General features: G+C 40.7%; 1 protein-coding gene across 1 annotated transcript in view; it reads right to left on the reverse strand.

Annotated features, from left to right (window-relative positions):
• IL1RAPL2 (interleukin 1 receptor accessory protein like 2) overlaps window positions 1–15578 on the reverse strand; it is a 1129803-nt gene extending 1114225 nt beyond the window's left edge. Inside the window, exon 1 of the mRNA XM_003935894.2 lies at window positions 14702–15578. The gene's annotated coding sequence lies outside the window, so the exon portion shown is untranslated. The remainder of the gene's footprint in view (window positions 1–14701) is intronic.
• Between the last annotated feature and the right edge of the window lie 5188 nt (window positions 15579–20766).

Genomic DNA, 20766 nt, shown 5'->3' on the forward strand with positions numbered 1-20766 from the left:
GTCCTCCCTAGCACCCTTCATGCATCCCCAATGTTCCTGAAGTGAATGTGCAGATTAAGCACCTTGCTCCATAGACATAGTCATGTGCCACGTGAATTTTCAAATATCTAAATATTAATCACGTGCCAGAACCTATTAACTAATAACTGGTCTATAAACCACGTGAAGAGATTAGAAGTACATAGAAAAGTGTGCACACACAAATAAGAACGCTTGCAGAATATAGATTGAAATTTAATCTAATTCTGCTCAGTTTTAACTTTCCTATATTTTGAATAGCCTTCGCAGTAAAAGCTATATGGAAGACCCACACAACAGTGAAAATTGGCCGAGCCACAAAATGTGCCCAGCATTCCTAAGTGGCTTAGTACCTTCTTAATAAAGATAATTTGAATCTTTTGCTTCTTTTGCTTCTGAAAGTTGGAACAAAGCAAAATCATATGTTTTGAGACTGATTGAAAATCGAAGCCCAGAAGCCCATTTGCTTTGTTTGGGAGAGCATGTGCAAGTTGTTGGTTATATTTAGAGATGCATAATTTAAAACACTTTTACATTCATTCATATAGCACTTGAAACTTTTATGGCACTTGCATATCAAATATTTCATTTGAGACTCAGAAAAGCTCTTTGAGATAAGCAGAGCATGGTTCTAAAATCATAGAACCACAGGACTCAAAGGCACCTAAAGGCAGATAGTTCAACTGCCCATCTCACTTGGCAGGTGCCAAAACTCAGGCATAGAAGTCAGTGGTTGGCTCAAGGTGGTACTGCAGGTTTTCTTACATGAAGCATTCCCTTTATAAATGTCTAATGACACTTTGAGATAAAAAATATTATTGAAACTGCTACAGTGCTCAAGTTTGGCAGGTAAGGATTAGAACCTGGAAGTTTCTGCCTTAGGGTCCTAAATACAGACTTCCCTCTCCCTCAGCACCTTTTATACCCATCAGTTTGACTCTTTCCTTTCATTGACTTTACTATAATCTTCTAAATATATATACCTTCTGCAGCCTCTAAAGCAGTTAAACCCCCATCAGCAGACATAAAATTTCTTAGCCTGACAATCTTACTTTTATGTTGCCTTCAGTATTTCAGGATGCCTGAGGTGCCATATTGATTAAGCTACATTCTGGAGAACTAAATATGTGTAGAATATTATATGGTTCCCCTACCAAGCACAAAACTATAAATTAAGGGATCCCTCTTGTTGACGTTGTAAAGTAGGCTTGTCTGAAGTACAACTGTAATATTCCTTGCAGGGCCATGTATTTTACTTGTAATGTCTATAAAATGAATAGTTGTTCAAATGTAAAAGCTTATATAGAAGGTGACATAGTGGGAGAAGGATGACAGTGAGTATATTCAATGTGAGAAGCCAGAAAATGGTGAGGGAAAAAAATAATACAATGGACCAATGGCAGGACAACCTTTCACTATGGAAGTGACAGGGAGGTTTAACCAATACATCAATCTTGAATATAGTTAGAGGTGATATAAACATGTTTTGCTTTGTTTTCCTCTTAGCATTTTGTGACTCTAAGTGCTACAGAATATAACTGAAACTGTGGTAGAAGAGTAGAGCCAGGTAATTTGGGCAATTAATTAGGAGTCCTGCACATCAAAGGATGTTTGTGTGGGGGTGGGGAAGATTCTAATATAAATGGTGCTGAGAGCAGCACAGACTGAGCCCTAGTTTGAGAAAAGTGGCTAAACCAGATTTTGACATACATAATTTTTCCTCTTGTTCCTTTGGCTCCCTGCTTCAAATCCCCCCAGTAGATTGTTCTGTCTTTAAAATAGTCCTCCTCCCTTTACTCTGCCCTAATTTTCTTTAGCTTTTATTTTAGGTTCAGGAGTACATGTGCAGGTTTTTCATATAGGCAAACTACATGTTAGAGGGGTCCAGTATACAGATTTTGTCACCCAAGTACTAAGGCTAGTGCCCAGTAAGTATATTTTCTGATCCTCTCCTACCCACCACCCTCAAGTAGGCCCCAGTGGGTGTTGCTCACTTCTTTGTGTCCATGTGTTTTCATTGTTAAGCTCCCACTTATTAAGTGAAAACGTGGTATTTGATTTTATGTTCTTGCATTAGTTTGTATTAATTCACTTAGGATAATGGCCTCCAGATCCATTCGTGTTGCTGCAAAGGGTATGATTTCATTCTCTTTTATGGCTGCATAGTATTCCATGTTATATATGTACTATGTTTTCTTTATCCAATCTTCCACTGATGGGCATTTAGGTTTATTCTATGTCTTTGCTATTGTGAATACTGCTGTACTGAATGTACATATGCATGTCTTTATGATAGAATGATTTATATTCCTTTGGGTATGTACTCCGTAATGAGATTGCTTAGTTAAATGGCATTTCTATTTTTAGGTCTTTGATTTCTCTGCAACTTAACTTTTTGAAATGTATCTTTATCAAAGGAATAGTTATACAATTCTATAATGCATATAAAACAGCAGTTCTCTGCCCCTGTCCCAAGTCCTTTTTCTTAAAGACAACTTTCAACTTAAGCTATTTCACCTATTATGTATCTCCATATTTATAAATAACATGTTCATATTTCTGCTTCCTAGTCAATTTTACGTATTATCTATTGAGTTCCTAATACAGAAGATCACCACCCGTTGTTCTCCCTCAATTCTTCACATATAGCTATGTCACAATTTTATATTATGAATATTCAGTTGTGAGCCAAATAGTACATTATGATTTCATTTCCTTTCTTGTATTTTTGTTTTTCCTGCAGTTACAATGAGATATATTATGGGAATTGTCTCATTTTTGCATGACTCATTTTTCTATCTCTATAACCATGTGCCCCCAAACTTTCCAACAGACCATTAAAAACCTCATGAAAATAATTTTCCTGGAACATTCCTTCTGGAGCCCTCTCTCTTCCTGCTGAAAATCTGAATGAGTTGCTCCCTTGACCTATTTGCACAACTGAAATGCTAGAGTTTCTCTTCACCTCTTTTACTTACTGTATTCCCTGTTGCCTATATCTCTTTCCTACTGTGCTGGATCTCCTCTGTGTGTCCGTCAAGATCCCTTTCCACCATTCTGCACATGATCTCTGCCTTGGGACTGATTCTACATTAAAAGAACCCCCTTCAGCCCTCTCTGACAGATCCAGCTCAGGATCAGGAAATGTGTAAGATGTATTCACACCGACACTTCTACCTCTGCCTTCATGTAAAAACCTCTGCCTCTTTGAAGCTCATGCCATGCAGCTTTACCATTCTATCTATTCTTGGAGTGGTCACCTGTCATTCTTCCAGATAACGCTAGTAGGAGCCACTTCAAAATCTGTCTTTTCACATGCCCCTCTCATTCTGTGAGCACTTCTTACTTTCTGGCAGCACAAGATGTGCCCAGCCTTATCTTTTTTGCTTCTCTGCCCCAGGCCTGAGGTAAGTAATTTCTCCAAAGAACTGTGATTACTTTTAGTAAAGATTAGTACTGAGAAACTAAAATGTAGGTGTTTGTTACGTTATCACTTCTAATGTATTGCTGTTCCTGGCCTTCTCAGTGGACAAAGTTAGGAAATATATGTATGTATGAGATATATAATCATTTACATAGACAGGTAGAGACATAAATATAGACGGAGACAGATAGCCATGAGTGACTCTGATATTTCTAATTCAAAACCACAGGGTCCCTTCTAGCCTCCCTACTTTCCGTATTTGTAACTGCCTTCTGTGACAGTGAGAAGCCCACTCCTACTACTCTAAATATATATTATTTGCTCATTCTCCCAGTATGCAGTCAACTGTCTGGCCTTGCCAGACTGCTACTACACCCTGTATGGGTCCTGACCCCTGCAAGTCTTAGATCCCTCAGATGCCCTCCTCACATAAGCCCTACCCACTGTTGGGCTGCATTATCACCCTGATCTTGTGTCCTCCTCATACAGATCCTGACCACCTTTGTGCTTTCTTCCCACCTCACCACCCTTTTTTTTTTTTTAACCTTACTTATCAGTCTTCCTTACCTATACAGTTTCAATTCATGATCCACACTTCCACAACTTGTACTAATATCTTCAGCTTCTCATTCTATTGTGTCTGTGATGAATCCTGGCAAAACTCAGCTCTAGACCAACTCAACTGTCCACTCCCTCCATTCTTACTCCTGAGCAGAGCTTGAAAAAACTGCACAATTGTGTAGACTATCACTTATTAATTCATGATCCTCAACCTCATTGAAACTCTCACTTTTACCTTCAATATCCTTCTGCATTTATTTATTTTATTATTATTATTTTTGAGCTGGAGTTTTGCTCTTGTTACCCAGACTGGAGTGAAATGCTGCAATCTCAGCTCACCGAAACCTCCACCTCCCAGGTTCAAGCCATTCTCCTGCCTCAGCCTCCAGAGTAGCTGGCACGTGCCACCATGCTCTGCCAGTTTTTTTTGTATTTTTAGTAGAGACAGGGTTTCTCCATGTTGGTCAGGCTGGTCTCGAACTCCCAATCTCAGGCGATACTCCCACCTCGGCCTCCCAAAGTGCTGGGATTACAGGCGTGAGCCACCATGCCTGGCCTCCTTCTACACTTATTATTGACCTCTTGCCCCCAAGCTCCAATGCTCCAGTTGGCTATTCAAACTTCCTTCCCAACCACTGCTATTTCCCAGAGAAAACAGAGGATAACTGAGGACATTACTCCTAAACACAGGATCCAGTAGAATTACTCACTTTGAACAAAACACTAGGGAATTGAGTGAGTATGGGAAGCAAGGGGACGATGGGAGAGAATGAATGGAGATATAATGTCAAGCGTGAAAGTGAAGTCAAAGGCAAAAACAACTGCCTGAATGGAAGAACGTAGCCTGAGATGAGCAGTGGGTGTTTGAAATAACTACCATGGGAAACAGATAGGAAAGAAAGCTGAAAATGTACACGTAAAAAGTTGCCCTAGCACCTCTGCAGGGCCCAAATGAGGTTTTAGACCATGTACTGTTTCTGGCACATGTAGGAGATTCTCGAGAGGAGTTCAGCCATAGAGATGTTGGAACAGAGAAAGTGGTGGTTAGATTGATCCAAAAATGGAGAGGGAGGTGTTCCAGTCAACTTTAGAGACAAGATAATGAATCTAGAATCAGATGACGATATTAGCAAGAGGAGAATACTACAAAGTTTAGGCTGGATAACAAAGGAAATGATATCATAAAGCAGTTGTTAGGTTCAATTTGGAAATAACCATATATTTTAGACTCCAAAGCAAAAATTTCAGGGGATTTACAATTCCTTCTGGTTGCAAAATGCAATTATCTTTGGTCAACAGACTGCAGTTATCACCTCCAAATATTAAGTAGGCTTTTAAAATGACATATGCTATGGTACAATGCCTTAGGATACTTTTTAAAAAAAGAACATTAAGACAAAATTGAAGAATTAGGAGGGCTATGTCTATGGCTCAATCTGAAGCTTGAATTTTTAATATTATGGATTTCTGTGATTATACAATTCTACATATCCTAATTGTAGAAAATTTGAAAGCTACATAACTGAACTAAATAGTATCTGTTGCTACTCTTAGTACATATATATATTTGTGCCACATTTAAATGCATGGGTTTTAGAGTGAGACTGGCTGGGTTATCACCCCAGAACAGTCATTTCAATAGCTGTGTGACTTTAGGCAAATTACTGAACTCTGTGTCTCAGTTTCCTCATCTAAAAATTATAATTAAAAATACCATCTACCTCCCAGCAAAATAGATTATGAATATGAAATGAGTTAGTACATATAAAGCTGTGGTTGGGATAGAACCCAGAATATAATTAGTCTCCACTAAATGTTAGCTATCATTGTTTGTGGTCGTAATCCTTAGTCTAAATTGTGTCACAACTACCCATTATTTGGGGTGGGGGGTACTAAATAAGACCTAGAAAATAGGCATTAGGGAAATGGACTTCTACATTTCCTAGGAAGCGTAAAGTAGATATTTCACCAAAGGACATCTGGGCTCTGATTTGGTTTTCTTTCCCCAGATGAGGATGTGACCTTTCTCATTCCAAGTTTGGTTCAAGAACCAGGAGAGCCGGTAGTTCTAAACATCTCCTTAAATGGAAATATGGTGACACAGATGCTGAGTATTAGAAAACTAATGGTGTAGGGGGGAAAAAGTCAGCTGTATGTTTGGATCTGGCAAGACCATTCCCTGTACAAATTGTGACACTAACAGCTGTAAATCTATAGAGAACTAGGGAGCAGGGCAAGTTCGTGCCAAGATATGTGGCATTTGCCCCTATCTTATGAGGTTTTATCCTTGTCTAATTAAGGCAGAAAATTACATTACATGGTCCTTTCCCCCTATTCCACAGTCCATATTTCTCTAGCAACACTGCACGTATTACCAGAGCTAGGATGTAAAATACTTGAATAACTGGATCTATGTATAGGATATATACAATATGATTGTAATATAAAAAATAAGAGTTCAAATAACACCTTATTTGTGGGTGGTTAGCTGATGGAAAGTTATATTTTTGAGCCAATATTGACCTTTACATATTAATTATATTTGATCCAATTTATCTTTATGTTTTATCCATATACATTTTCTACATTTATATAAAATGCTCTATTGATTTTTCTTATTGCTTTATTATTAGAAAGTCTTTCTCCCAGGTTACTTTTATTATATTTTAATTATTATATACTTTTCTTTAACATTTAACACTTGAATCCTTCTGAAGTTCACATTTAACTTTGACTAGCTTATCTTATAAGCATAGTAACTGCCACTGTGCTTTAAGCATTTGAGTACTGAGTACCCTAAGCATTTTACATACATTATATCACATATGCTTGTATTATTCTCACTGTAAATAAGAATTTAAAGCACGAGCTGATTTTTTAAAGAAAATTCGAAGTCTTTCCACCTATAATTAACATTTTGGTGAAAATTTTTCTATACGTTTCATATGCTTATATGTACACATAAATGTACAGAAATACATGAACAAGTGAAAAAACTGAATTATGCTGTTTTGTAAGCTACCTTTCCCATTAAATTGTATTCATGGATATATTTCCCTATCAATAAATGTAGGCCTGCATTATCTTTAATGTGTCCAAGTAATTAAAATTATACATTCCAATGTACCTAGTCAATCCACTATTAAAGCCACTTATGTTGTTTTCAAAGCTTTGCCAGTATAAATGACACATTAATGAACATCCTGTGTATACATATTTTAGTACTTGAATTTAACGTCTTAGAATAAATTCTTAGTGAAATTGCTTAATCATAAAAGGTGTTTTACATTTTTATACAGATTGCCAACGCAATCTTTGGAAATGGACCAATTTAAACAGTACGTTGGACCATCCACATCCCTACAGGTTTGCCAACACCGTGTTTTATGTTGGTTTTTGAAGCCTTCTAAATCTGTGAACACTATTAGTTTTTATTTGCAAAGTGAGTTTGGTATTATTCCCTTTTGGTGAGTATTCTGTTCATGAATTTTCCCCATTTTTCTGTTAGATTTATTTTATAACTGATATGTAGAAATTCTTTTATGTTAAGAATATCTACCCATTGTTCTGTGTCACAGATATTTTCCTAGTTTTAATTAACCTTGATTATAGTATTTTTTTAACCATACAAGACTTTTTTTGAAGGTTATATGCATCAATCTTTGCCTTTAAGCCTTCAGTCTATATAAAATGATTAGAAAAACATTCTCCACCTCAAGACTGTAAAAATATCATAAAATGTGAAATTGTAATTACATAAAATTTTAAATAATATAAAACATCTTTGAGTGTCTTTATATTTTTTACATTTAAATCTTTGAGTCAGCTGGAATTAACTTTGGTTGAAATAGTGAGTATAGATGTAGCTTTATTAAATTTCCCCTCAATGACCAGCTCTGTTGTGCTAATCACATTTATTGAAAAATCTATCTTTCCCCCGACACCCATGGATTTTAAATGCTTCTTTTTCATTTCTTAAAATCCATAGTATACTTAAGATTATTTCTTTGGACACTGTTCTGTTACAGTAATATGTCTGATCCTACACAAGTACCGCAATATTTTAATCATTGTAATTTCCAATACAAGTTATATGTGATACGTCAAGTTCTTTATATTTTTTTCTTTCTCAGATTTTTATCTGGAATTTATTTTGGTGTTTGATGTGACACAAATATCTAATTTGTCTTCCAAACAGAGTCAAGGTCATTCCTGTAATGTTACTAATTTGTGTTCTGAGAAGGAAGAAAAGTAGCAGCACTATGGCACTGGGAATTCTGCATAAACCCATGAAAGCAGTCACCTTTGTGAACATGTTTTTGCTGGAAACAGGTGTGAACCATTGTTGTATAATAGTGCAGTCTAATAGAACTTTCTGTAGTGAAGGGAATACTCTATAGCTGTACTATCCAATATGGTGTTCACTGACAACATGTGGCTATCAAGTACTTGAAACGTGGCTAGGTGACTAAGGAACTGAATTTTTTAGCCTTATCTAATTGTCATCAGTTTAAATTTATACAACCACGTATTTATTGGATAGAACACTTCTAGAGCATAGCTGTTTTAAAAATCAGTGCCCTATTATACTGCTTCATGACATTATTGGCAAATAATAGATTTAGCAATTTCCTATTTAGCCTGAAACTATCATTTACATAAGTAAAATGCTAAGGCTAACACTGAGATCTCAAAGGCAGCTCAATTAAATAAGTATGTAACAGATGCCTCCTATACCCTTCACACTCTGCAGAATCAAAACCTTCCAAAAGCTTAAAATTGAGTAGAGGAGATAAAGTGATACACAAGTAACAATGGTTGTAAAACAAAGTAAATATCATAAAAGAGGGATCAACAATGTGTCAAGACAGTTACTAAAAGGGAAATATTGCTGAGCACAGTGGTTCATACTGTAATCCCAGCACTTTGGAAGGCCAAGGCAGGCAGATGGCTTGAGCCCAGAGTTCAAGACCAGCGTGGCAACATGACAAAACCATATCTCTACAAAAAAAAAAAAAAAAAAACACAGAAAATTTAGCCTGGGCATGGTGGCATGCACCTGTAGTCCCAGCTACCGGGGGTGGGGGGCCTAGGCGAGAGGACTGCTTGAGCCTAGGAGGTTAAGGCTGCAGCGAGCTGTGATCACGCCACTGCACTCCAGCCTGGGTGACCAAGTGAGGCCCTGTCTAAAAGAAAAGAAAGAAAAAGGGACAGATTATTTTGGCTATGAGGCATGAGAAATAAATTAGAAGGGATGCATTAAGCTGTTTCTTGAATATAATTTGTTTTAAACAGGCAGAGAAGTAGAGATGGAAACTGGGAGGAAAATACTTCAAGAAAAAAATATGGCATAAGCAAGGGCACAAAAAGATAGGTAACAAAGGTTATAACTGGATAATGGTGAGTGGTCGATCCAGTCTGGCTAGATCATGTAAACAGGAAGGTAGTGAGAAATATGGCTTACTAGGTAGACTGAGGCTAAGTGTTAAAGGGCCTTAAACTTCTAGCCAAAGAATTTGGACTTGACTTTACAGCTAGTGAGAAGAAAATAAAATCCCTTTAGCTTAGTGTCATCCAAACCAGGACCCCAAAGCATTAATAGCTTTGTGGTATCAATAAAACAAAGTTTCCTAACTTGGACAGATCACCTACCTCACAAATAATTACAAACATTAAGCAAGGTAAAGAAAGGGAAAGGGCTTTCAATGAAGTATAAAGCAAGCACAACGTAAATGTTAAAAATGTATAACATAATACAATGATCTAGATGATTCCTAGAGTGACACACACCCAAGGAAACCAGAGCAAAATGACCTATTTGTGCATAGCAATAGACTGTTAACAAATAAAAAACACAGTTCTAATAATTTTTAAAAGGTATAATTTCAGCAGGCAAATTGATAGGAAACAACACACTATTTGAGTACCTGGATGTTGAAAGACTGATAATGGACTTTCTGGGTTAATGGAAACAAATGTCCCAAATATGATGTTTGAGCTCCCACCAAATGGTTGGCCATGCTGTGTACTCAACTGCAATGGTAGAGAACTTCCTTTATTAGTGTGTTCTCACACTGCTAATAGAGACATACCCAAGACTGGATAATTAATAAAAGAAAGATTTAGTGGACTCACAGTTCCACATGGCTGAGGAGGCCTGCCAATCTTGGTAGAAGGCAAAGGAGAAGCAAAGTCATGTCTTACCTGGTGGCAGGCAAGAGAGCTTGTGCAGGAGAATTCCCATTTATAAAACCATCAGATCTTGTGAGACTTATTCACTACCACAAGAACAGTAGGGGGGGAACCACGCCCATACTTCGATTATCTCCACTTGGCCCCGCCGATGACATGTGGGAATTATTACAATTCAAGGTCAGATTTTGGTGGGGACACAGCCAAACCATATCACTTCCTAAGGTTACAATGCAACTTATTTAATATATCAGCCAACTCAAATGGTTAGAAATATTTTTAGATTCAGCAACAATCTGTATTACTCAACAACTAAGTATCTAGCAATTTTAAATGAAGAACTGAATGAGCTACAGGAAGATTAATCTTAACATGTAGGATATGCTGAATTGGAGAGCAGATCAAAGACAGCAAGAAAAGGCTTTTGTAGCAGACCAGATCAAGAATCTAGAAGACCTAACTGCAAGCGGTAGCAGTACAAATGCAAAGGAGAAAACCTATTCCAGAGACAGAATTTAGGACATTTAATAAAAGACAGGATGTACAAGGTAGTGATGGATGAGGCAAGTAGGAGAAGTCACAGATGAATGAGATCAGAAGTGCTAGGGTTAGAGAATGAGGACCTTATTAAAAGAAAGACAAAAAACAAAAGTTTGCTGGGGGCAAATGTCAAATCAGTGTTTGAATACATTTGCATGCCAACAGAATACGCAAATAGAGAAATAAAGCAAACCAGGTAAAAAGCAATTTTAAACTCAAGAGAGAAGCCAAGGTATAGCTGCACGAAGCTGTGAGATTAATGGGAAAAATTAAGCAGTGTGGCTACTAAATCTAGGCTCCTTGGCACAGAGAATATGTATTTAGATCATTTGGATAGCTTCAGACATGGTTTGGAACCATGTCTGTGGCTGGGGAGGCTCAAAAGAAACTGGCTTACAGTGGACTCACTCTAGTGCCTCTGATCTCATTAGGAGCCAGCTCAAAAAGGGGTAGCTTTAGCCAGATGGATCCATGTGTTACATCTTTGTATCAGGGCTCACATTAGACGTTGCCCAGACAGATCTCAAACTCCTGTGCTCAAGTGATCCTCCTGCCTCGGCCTCCCAAAGTGCTGGGATTACAAATGTGAGCCACCATTCCCAGCCTGGACAGACACATTTTATTTTGGCAAATTCCATGGCACTTGCAGCTCCAAGTCTAAACATAATGACAGACTTATTTTCAAGTCCTAGCTCAGGATAATTAAAGCACATATTGCATATTCCACATTTATCTTTCTCTACCAAGTTGGCTCCAATCAGAGCTCCCTGACCTAGGATCAAGGGACGGTTCTCAGAGATTAAAAGTTGTTGAGTTTCTGGCTTCAGCTAGAAACCAGCCCTGAAAAAATCCTGTTAGTCCACACCTTGAGGTTTGGCAATGATTTTTCTTTTATATATTATTAGTGAAGAACTCAAACTTGGGACTTTTTATCTCTCCCACTTGATTACAGTGCATTTTCACTCAAAGAGGTTATGGTACTTCTCAAATGAAGAAAGCAGTGAGTACATTTATCTTCCAACAGTCCCGGCTGTAATCATTACTGTTGCAGTTACAGGAAATTTCCAAATACAAAGGATAAATGTATGTTCCCCTTTGGTTTCATCAGAGTAGTACAACCTGTGACAGAACCTACTCAGGCCATCACATTGCACAGTGATTTTAAGGCACAGATGTGAACACAAAATTCTGTTTTACCAAAGGATACGATAGTTTTAACCATATTTTAACTCATTTCTCCTTTCCAAGCTTTCCCCTTCTTCCCAAATAGCAAATGTTTTGCACTGAGCCACTTCAATAAACTATGGAATCCAATGTATTTGATAAAGTGAAGTTTACTGTTTTAAACAAAACTGGAATAGTCACTTCATAATTCATCTTTTTTATGTGGTCAGATTCTTTACAGCATGTCTTTTTAAAACTAAATAAAATTTCTACGGGCTTTGAAGCTATGGAGACATGTTCCAGGTCGTTATAAGGGGCTGTTCCCCAGGTTACCTAACCATCAGTTCACCCTAGTAAACAGTATATGCATGTATGGACTCTATTGCCAGTTATTGGCAAACAAGAATGTTCTACATCATATAGGAACTATTTCTCAGAAAATAAATGCATAAACCAAGATTCAGACTCAATTTTACCTGTAAATATAACACAGTCCCGCAGCACCCTGATATCTACCACCCCTGACCAGCGCCTTTAGCCTTTACACAGAGAGGTCATAGTGGTAGAAGCCCTGCAGAAACTAAAAATGGCCGGATTGCTCAACCTGACTTAAGACTGACCAGATATCAGAAAGGGCAGCAGAGGGTATTCCACAAAGCCCGATTTAAATCCTCAACCCTTCTGCTCTAAAGGTCTGGCCTTGGCCTATAAGGCAGAAGCAGAAGGGGCCGCGGCTTTCTGTCACTGAGGCGGCTTTGGTCGCAACTTACCCCTCCGGACCAGCTGGGGTTAGAGTGGCCAAACCAGGAGTCTTTGATGCAGCCCTTTATCCACATTTAAACGCTATTTAAATCACCTGCTTCCACCGCGGTAATTGCAGGCTGTCTACCCCAGGGCAGCCCTCAAATTGGAGAGCTAACTGTAAGCAGGTGGCTCAAAACTGGAATCACCGCATCGGGTCCAGCAGCTGCGTGATGCGACTGTACTAGCCTTATAGGAGGGGTTGCTCCGAGGAGGAGAGGAATAGAAGGGATGCAAGTAGCGAAGACAGGCACTTAAGCTGAAGCCTGGGCTCAGGAAAACTTGAGAATTTAACCTTCCCTAGGTCCCAGGGTAGTTGCCCAATTTCTATCTTTGGGGAAGCGGGAAGCATGGAGAAGAGCGCGATCTGTGCGGCAAGAAGGGGTGAAAGCCTAAGTATCCAAGACCCTGCTGGCAAAGAGCCCATTGGTACAACAATGCATGCATACTACTACCCCCAAATCATCTGCTTCCATGGCGGGTAATTGTGGGCTGTCTAGCCCAGGGCGGTGGCAAATTAGAGAGTTCACACCCTAACCGGTGGCTCAGAGATGAGCCAACGCCTTGGGTCAGCCATGGTGGGGTAAGAGATGAGGATGTCAATAGGAAAATGGACCCCAGTCCCAGAAACTTGGCCTGAAAAGTTAACTCCTTCCTTCCCAGGGGCTCTAACTGAAGTAGTCTTCCTGAGCTGTAGGAAGCCCAGCCCGCTGAACTTGCAGGCTCAAAGGCATGCCCTTTCCTCCCTCTCTCCTACTTCCGTCTGTTCCCAGCTGTGCCTCATGTACAATAATCTAAATAATCTACAGCTTGGTTCCCCTGGCCAAGAAAACAAAGGATTCCTTCTTGGAAGTCTACACAAGATACGACTGAATGTAGTGGTGGTGGGCAGGTCCTGCTTCCTCATTCGGGGACAAGATATTCCTAAATAGACTCCCCCTTTAAAAAAAATAAACACTCGTGGAAGGCTCTAGAGTAGCTTTCAGCCGAAAAGTACTTTTCCAGCACTTCTGTGCAGTCACAACTTTTGTGGGTAGCAAGGGGAAAACCTTAAATACTTGTTTACTAATGTCTCTCCCTAAGTCCTTGGGTGGCACAGATGGTGAGGAGATGGCTGCAGGGACCAGGAGAAACCCCTGAAGCAGAGACTTGTTATAACACACATTTCCCTTGCCAGAGTCTCCTTGCCAAAGCATTTTTCTTAAACGTCTGATAGTGACAGATCAAGCTGTTTGCGCCAATCCTGGGCCCAGAGAGGAAAGGCGAGCCACTCGTGAGTGGCTATCACTACTTTCCCACTCCAGGGTTCCATCACAAGGAATCTGAAGCACAACCTGGCTCGGGCAGATCCTCATGCCTGAGCAGCAGTGGGAACCTGGGAAACCCTCTCAATGGGGTATTGGGGATTCTTGCGGGAAGAGGAAAGGGGGAGTCTCGGGAACCACAGGGAAGTACCTTCAGGCTTTCAGGGCAGGATCACAGAGATGGCCCCAGATATCCAAGGATCTCCCCTGCCTAGTGCTTGGTGGGAATCCCCAGGAGCTGCAGCGCATTGCTGGGGAACCCCTTGCTGCTCCAGCCAGGAGCCGCCTTGAGCCTCTTCCCAGCTCCGTTTGCTCTCTCAGCTGCGAGCAGAAATGTGGGCAGTCAGAAGCGCCCAGCTGAAAATTGCCTTCCAGGCTGCAGAGCCCGCGCACCAGCCATAGAGAGACGAAGATCCCGCCGAGAAAACGCAACGCACGGGCTCGCGGGGCACCTGATGGACAGCGCACGCTCCTCCCAGGCGAAGAGCCCCTGACGCTGGGAGTTCTATTCCCTAAACTTTCTGGTAAGGCTAAAGGAAGAGAAAGCAAACAGGCAAGTTTCCACGCGCGGAGACCAAAGCTGAAGGAGAGATACAGCCTCGGTTGGCTGCGGCCTGCCCTGCTGCCACCTGAGAGCGCTGCGCGTTCTCCCCCTGCCCTTGCCAGTCAACTCTCCAGCTCTGCGAGCGGGCATTACCTGAGTCTTGCAAAACAGCCGGCAAAACGTCCAGCAGGTCTCAGACGCGTAGTTCCATGTCCAGGACGAGATGGCAAGCCGGCTTCCGGAGAGCGCGGGCTCGGACTTCCCAGGTAGTCCGAGTGGCTGCCCAACAACTAGCGGTGCTGGAGGGGGCGCGAGGAAGACCGCGTCTCCCCAAACAGCGGACAGTACAGCCCTGCCTGTTTTCGCTACTCCCTGTCTTTGCCAAAGAGAATGCCAGGAAACTTCCCCCGGCCAGGGAAAATTTCTAGAGTTCGGCAGAGCTTCTGTGGACTTTGCGGAGAGCTGGAAAGGGAGAGGTTAAGGAGGGCTTCTAAATCACTCAGTTCCGTAGTTAGAATGGCAGGTGCTGCCTCTCTCTCTCAGTGACTAGACTCTCCTAAGTCGCCTGCCTCCCAGACGCTTCCTTTTGAGCGACTTCGCTTCGGAGCAGCCTTGCTCCACCAACACCTTGCCTCGGCCAAGCGGTGCACGCCGGGACGCTGGCGCCTCAGCCTGTGGCCCTCGCGCCTCCTGCGAGGTACAGACACTCTAGACGGAGCGAAACACCAGCTGCCCTGTCGTCCTGACGGAGGCTTAGCCTATAAATGCAAACTCTGCCTGCCCACCTCCCTCCCTCCTGTTCCCCGCTCCAGTCTTTCCCGGGAACCCTACAGCCAGTGCGCAAAAGCCCGCAAGTCTCCCTTAGCTCCAAAGAGGGAGGGTCTCCTGGAAAGTGAGACCCAGGCTCGCCTCACATCCTGCCACCGCTGCTGCCGCCTCCAAAATATGCCTGGGTTGGAAGTGGGAGGGTAGTGGAAGTCACCGAGAGCTGCGTTTTCGTCGCTAACAGTTTGGTGCCTCCTGGCTGACTGATTGCACCGGGGAGGAGGTGGGAATTAGAAGCGCTCTGGGACGTCACGAAAAGAGCTGCTTCTGCTCCTCCTCCTCTTCCACACCCCTTTAGATTTCGGAGCCCAGGGAGGAGAGGCAGATTGAGAAAGGATGCCAACCCCAAGTCCCCCATCCCCTGGTTTAAAAAAAAAAAAAAAAAAAAAAAAATAGCGCTTCCCTTTTACCTTTCTCGGGAGAATGAAAGCGTGTCCCGGCAGCGCCGTCTAGCGTCCGTACCGGAGTAGGCCGGCGTACAGGATTGAGGCGAGCGCTCAGATGAGTGCAGGTATGGAAAGCCACTAAAAGTTTTTCATCTCTCCTGGTCTACAGTTCCAGCCACTGAACAGGTATCTAGTGCAGTCCGGAGTTCATCTGCTTGATTTCCTGCAGACTGGAACTTGCTTGTAAAGCCGCAAGCCGCCTAGTTTTTCTTAAGATTAGAACTTTACGGGACCAGAGAGAACTCTTCTTTTCCACCCCTCCCACCTATAAGATAAGTCTCAGGGTTCTCCAGCCCCTCCAATCATGGGGCAGGCAGGTAATGTCCTAGGACGCGGTGATGGCCTTGAGCTAGAATCCTGTCCTCAATCATTCTGCCATGCTCCAGGGGCTCGCCAACCATGCATCTGATCACCTGCTCTCCAAAGTCATGCAACCCAGGAACCCCTCTTTAAGCGACACGGGGTAGACGGACTATGACCCAGGACCAGCAGCGTTCCTAGATCGCAGCGTTTGAGTCCCATTGCCGCTCCAGGTGTCTTCCCAGAGTGTTTCGATGGGCTCTCGGGCGCCACGCTGATTAACAACACGCTTTACAGGATTGCTCATTTAACGGGTCAGCTGAGCGCTGTTCTCCAGCATTTGCTGCTGCGCTGAGCTCCTATTAATTTGTCTTTCTATGAGCTTTCTCCAGCTGTTCTCCCGAGGCTGTTCCATCGCTCTGCATTAGCCACAGGGAGTGAGCCAGAGATGAATACAGGGCCCAGGAGGGAGAGAATTGAGCGTTTGGTAGGTACATGGCGCGCAGCGCAGACTCGCGCCTTTCCACTCAACTTTGGCTGCTTGGCCTCCGTCCACCTTCCACACAACTTTTAAGGCCGGAGCCTGTGCATAATTAAGGTTATTCTCCCTTTCTCGCCTCTCTTACTAAGTTTATGCACTCTTCCCCTGTGGACTATCTCTTTCGACAAACCCAGCAAAACCCCAACCCCCATCCTGGAAAACTTCTGCAGTTGGGATTAAGTCGGGGAACTAGAGAGAAGAATGTGAAAGGAAAGGTCCTTTGGGCGGGAACCAATACCAAGCTATCCTCCTGATTTTCGTTGTTTATATGCATGGGTGGGGGAAAATGGGCTGTATTTTTAAAACAGAAAATGTCCTGCCATTTCTGCTTCTGTTTTTTTAACAGTTTGTTTTCAGATTAAAGTCCATTCTCTTGGGGGTTTTTTTGGTCTCTGTGTGTGTGTGTGTGTGTGTGTGTGTGTGCGCGCGCTTGATTTTTTTTTTTAATTATACTTTAAGTTCTGGGGTATATGTGCAGATCGTGCAGGATTGTTACATAGGTATACACATGCCATGTTGGTTTGCTGCATCCGTCCCCCTGTCATCTATATTAGGTATTTCTCCTAATGTTATCCCTGCACAATCCCCCCACACTCTGCTCCTCCTCCCCTAGCTCTCCCACCCCCAAACAGGCCCCGATGTGTGATGTTCCCCTCCCTGTGTCCATGTGTTCTCATTGTTCAAAATACAGTTATCAGTAAGAACATGCGGTGTTTGGTTTTCTGTTCTTGTGTCAGTTTGCTGAGAATGATGGTTTCCAGCTTCATCCATGTCCCTGCAAAGGACATGAACTCATCCCTTTTTATGGTTGCATGGTATTCCATGGTGTATATGTGCCACCTTCTCTTTATCCAGTCTATCATTGATGGTCTTTTAGGTTATTCCAAGTCTTTATTATTGTGAACAGTGATGTAATAAACATGTGTGCGTGTGTCTTTATAATAGAATAATTTATAATCCTTTGGGTATATACCCAGTAGTGAGATTGCTGTGTCAAATGGTATGTCTAGTTCTAGATCCTTGAGGAATCGTCACACTGTCTTCCACAATGGTTGAACTAATTTACACTCCCAGCAACAGTGTAAACATGTTCCTATTTCTCCACATCCTCTCCAGCATCTGTTATCTCCTGATTTTTTAATGATCATCATTCTAACTGGCATAAGATGGTCTCTCAATGTGGTTTTAATTTGCATTTCTCTAATGGCCAGTGATGATGAGCTTTTTTCACGTTTGTTGGCTGTATAAATGTCATCTTTTGAAAAGTATGTGTTCATATCCTTGGCTGCATAAGTGTCTTCTTTCGAGAAGTATGTGTTCATATCCTTTGGCCACTTTTTGATGGGGTTGTTTGATTTTTTCTTGTAAATTTGTTTAAGTTCTTTGTAGATTCTGGATATTAGCCCTTTGTCAGATGGGTAGATTGCAAAAATTTTTCCCATTCTGTAGATTGCCTGTTCAATCTAATGATAATTTATTTTGCTGTGCAGAAACTCTTTAATTAAATCCCGTTTGTCAATTTTGGCTTTTGTTGCCATTGCTTTTGGTGTTTTCATGAAGTCTTTGCCCTGAATGGTATTTCCTAGGTTTTCTTCTAGGGTTTTTATAGTTTTAAGTTTTACATTTAAGTCTTTAATCCATCTATATAATATATATGTGTGTATATATGTGAGTGTGTATATATATGTGTGTGTGTGTATATATATATATATATATATACACACATATATACACTTCAGCAATGAAAACTGACATAGAGAAGTTCAATTTTTCAATTTAGGCCTCCTTTTTTTCTACTTTCATCATACTCTTATTTCCCTAGGGCCAAAATGAAAGAAGCAAAAACGTGAGAGTGTGTGTGTCTGTGTGTGTCTGTGTGTGTGTGTGTGTGTGTGTGTGTGTAGAAAGTTGGATTTACATCTGCCATTTTACTTTTTGCTTTCTAAATGTCTCAGGCCTTTTTGTTCCACTTCTCTTTGTTTACTGCTTTCTCTTGCATTAAGTAATGTTTTCTGTGCAACACTTTAATTCCTTTTATGAGTTTTTTGTTATATTTTTGAACTATTTCTTACTGGTTGCTCTAGGGCTTACCAAATACATCTTAACTTATGAGAATCTATTTCAGATTTATATTTACATAATTCCAGTGATATATAGAAATGGTAGTCCTATATAGCTCTATTCCCTCATCTCCATTTTTGTATTATTGTCATATACATTACATCTATGTTATAAACCCAATAATGCATTGTTATAATTATTATTGTATATAATTTTATGTTTTCTAAAGAAGCTCAGAGAAGAAAGGAAAGCAAATATATATGTTATATAGGATGTATTATTAACCTTATTTACCATTTCTGGATCTCTTCATTTGTTCTCGTGGATTTGAATTACCATCTGGTGCCATTTTCTTACTTTAATACAATATTGCTCTTACCCACTTCATTTGTGTTGTTATTGCAAAGTATGTTACATTTCTATATGTTATAAGGCAACAGCAATGATTTTATACCATTGCTTTTTAAATCAGTAAGGCTAACAGAGGAAAATATTTTTATATTGGCTGTCAAAATTACATAATTACCTTTGTTTTTTTCATGTAGATTCACATTAAAGTCAGTTCTCCATAACCATGAGTTTGACATCTGAGGATTCAACCAACCACAGATTTAAAATATTTGAGGAGGCCAGGCTCTGTGTCTTATGCTTGTAATCCCAGCACTTTGGGAGGCCAAGGTGGGTGGATCACCAGAGGTCAGGGGTTCTGGACCAGCCAGGCCAATGTGGTGAAACCCCATCTCTACTAAAAATACAAAATTAGCCACGCATGGTAGTATGCTCCTGTAATCCCAACTACTTGGTAAACTGAGGCAGGAGAATCACTTGAACATGGGAGCAGAGGTTGCAGTAAGCTGAGATCCCACCATGGCACTCCAGCCTGGGCAACAAGAGCAAATCCCCATCTCAGAAAATAATAATAACAATAATTTGACAAAAAGAAAACAGAATTTCACTAACTTTCAAAAAGCAAAAGTTGAATTTGCCATTCTCTGAGTACTACATTGAATCCTTGTGAATGAAGTGATGTACAGATATTTTATTAGGTATTACTATAAGAGTAATGTAGAGATGATTTAAAGTATACAGAAGGATGTGGGTAGTTTGCATGCAAACATTGCATCATTTTATATCGGAGACTTGAGCATCCACAAATTTTGGCATCCTCAGGGAATCCTGGAACCAATCCTCCACAGATACCATGGCACAACTCTACATTGTGTGGTCACTTGCTTTCATACTAAAGAATCTCAAACCAATCCTCCACAGATACCATGGCACAACTCTACGTTGTGTGCTCACTTGCTTTCATACTAAAGAATCTCAATTACTTATAAAGTGGTTCTTCTTGCAACAACTCATTGTTAGTCCATCTTGGAATGTTTTCTTTTTGCCTTCATTTTGAAAGGTTTTGTTGAATATGTGATTCTTGATTGATAGATTTTTTTTTTTTCTTTCTACACTTTAAATATGTCATCCTGCTGCCTCTGGCCTCCATTGTTTCTGATGAAAAATCAGCTTTTATCTTACTGAGATTCCTTTACTTATTGACCATAGTTTATTTAAACATATTTATTTTGACTTTTCTGAAGGCTTATCTGTTAAATATAACAGCTTGGCCATCTACCAGGCAGTTTCTGTTGCCTGAGGTGTTATTTTTCCTGTATATGGGTAACACTTTCCAGTTTTTTCCTTTTTGCACATCTTGTAATTTTTGTTGAAAACTGGACATTTTAGGCGATCCATTGTTGTAACTCTGGATACTGATTCCCTTCTGTCTCTGAGGCTTATTTTTTGTTTTACTTATTTGTTGGGTGACTTAACAAGGCTATTTTAATGAAAGTCGTTGTTCTCATAGTGTGTAGATTTTGGTGTCATTTTTCGGAAGATACTACCTTAGTCATACAGTCAGTCATCCTGGAATTATTGTGATTTTAGCAGGACTTTCTTGGTCTCTTTCCCTAAACTCTCTGTTAGGCTGTGTGCCTTAGTATCACATACAGCTGTGATGCACCGCTAATTGGGGCTGATTTCTCTATTGTTTT

Source organism: Saimiri boliviensis, chromosome X (assembly GCF_048565385.1).
Source record: "Saimiri boliviensis isolate mSaiBol1 chromosome X, mSaiBol1.pri, whole genome shotgun sequence".
NCBI classification, from domain to species: domain Eukaryota; kingdom Metazoa; phylum Chordata; class Mammalia; order Primates; family Cebidae; genus Saimiri; species Saimiri boliviensis.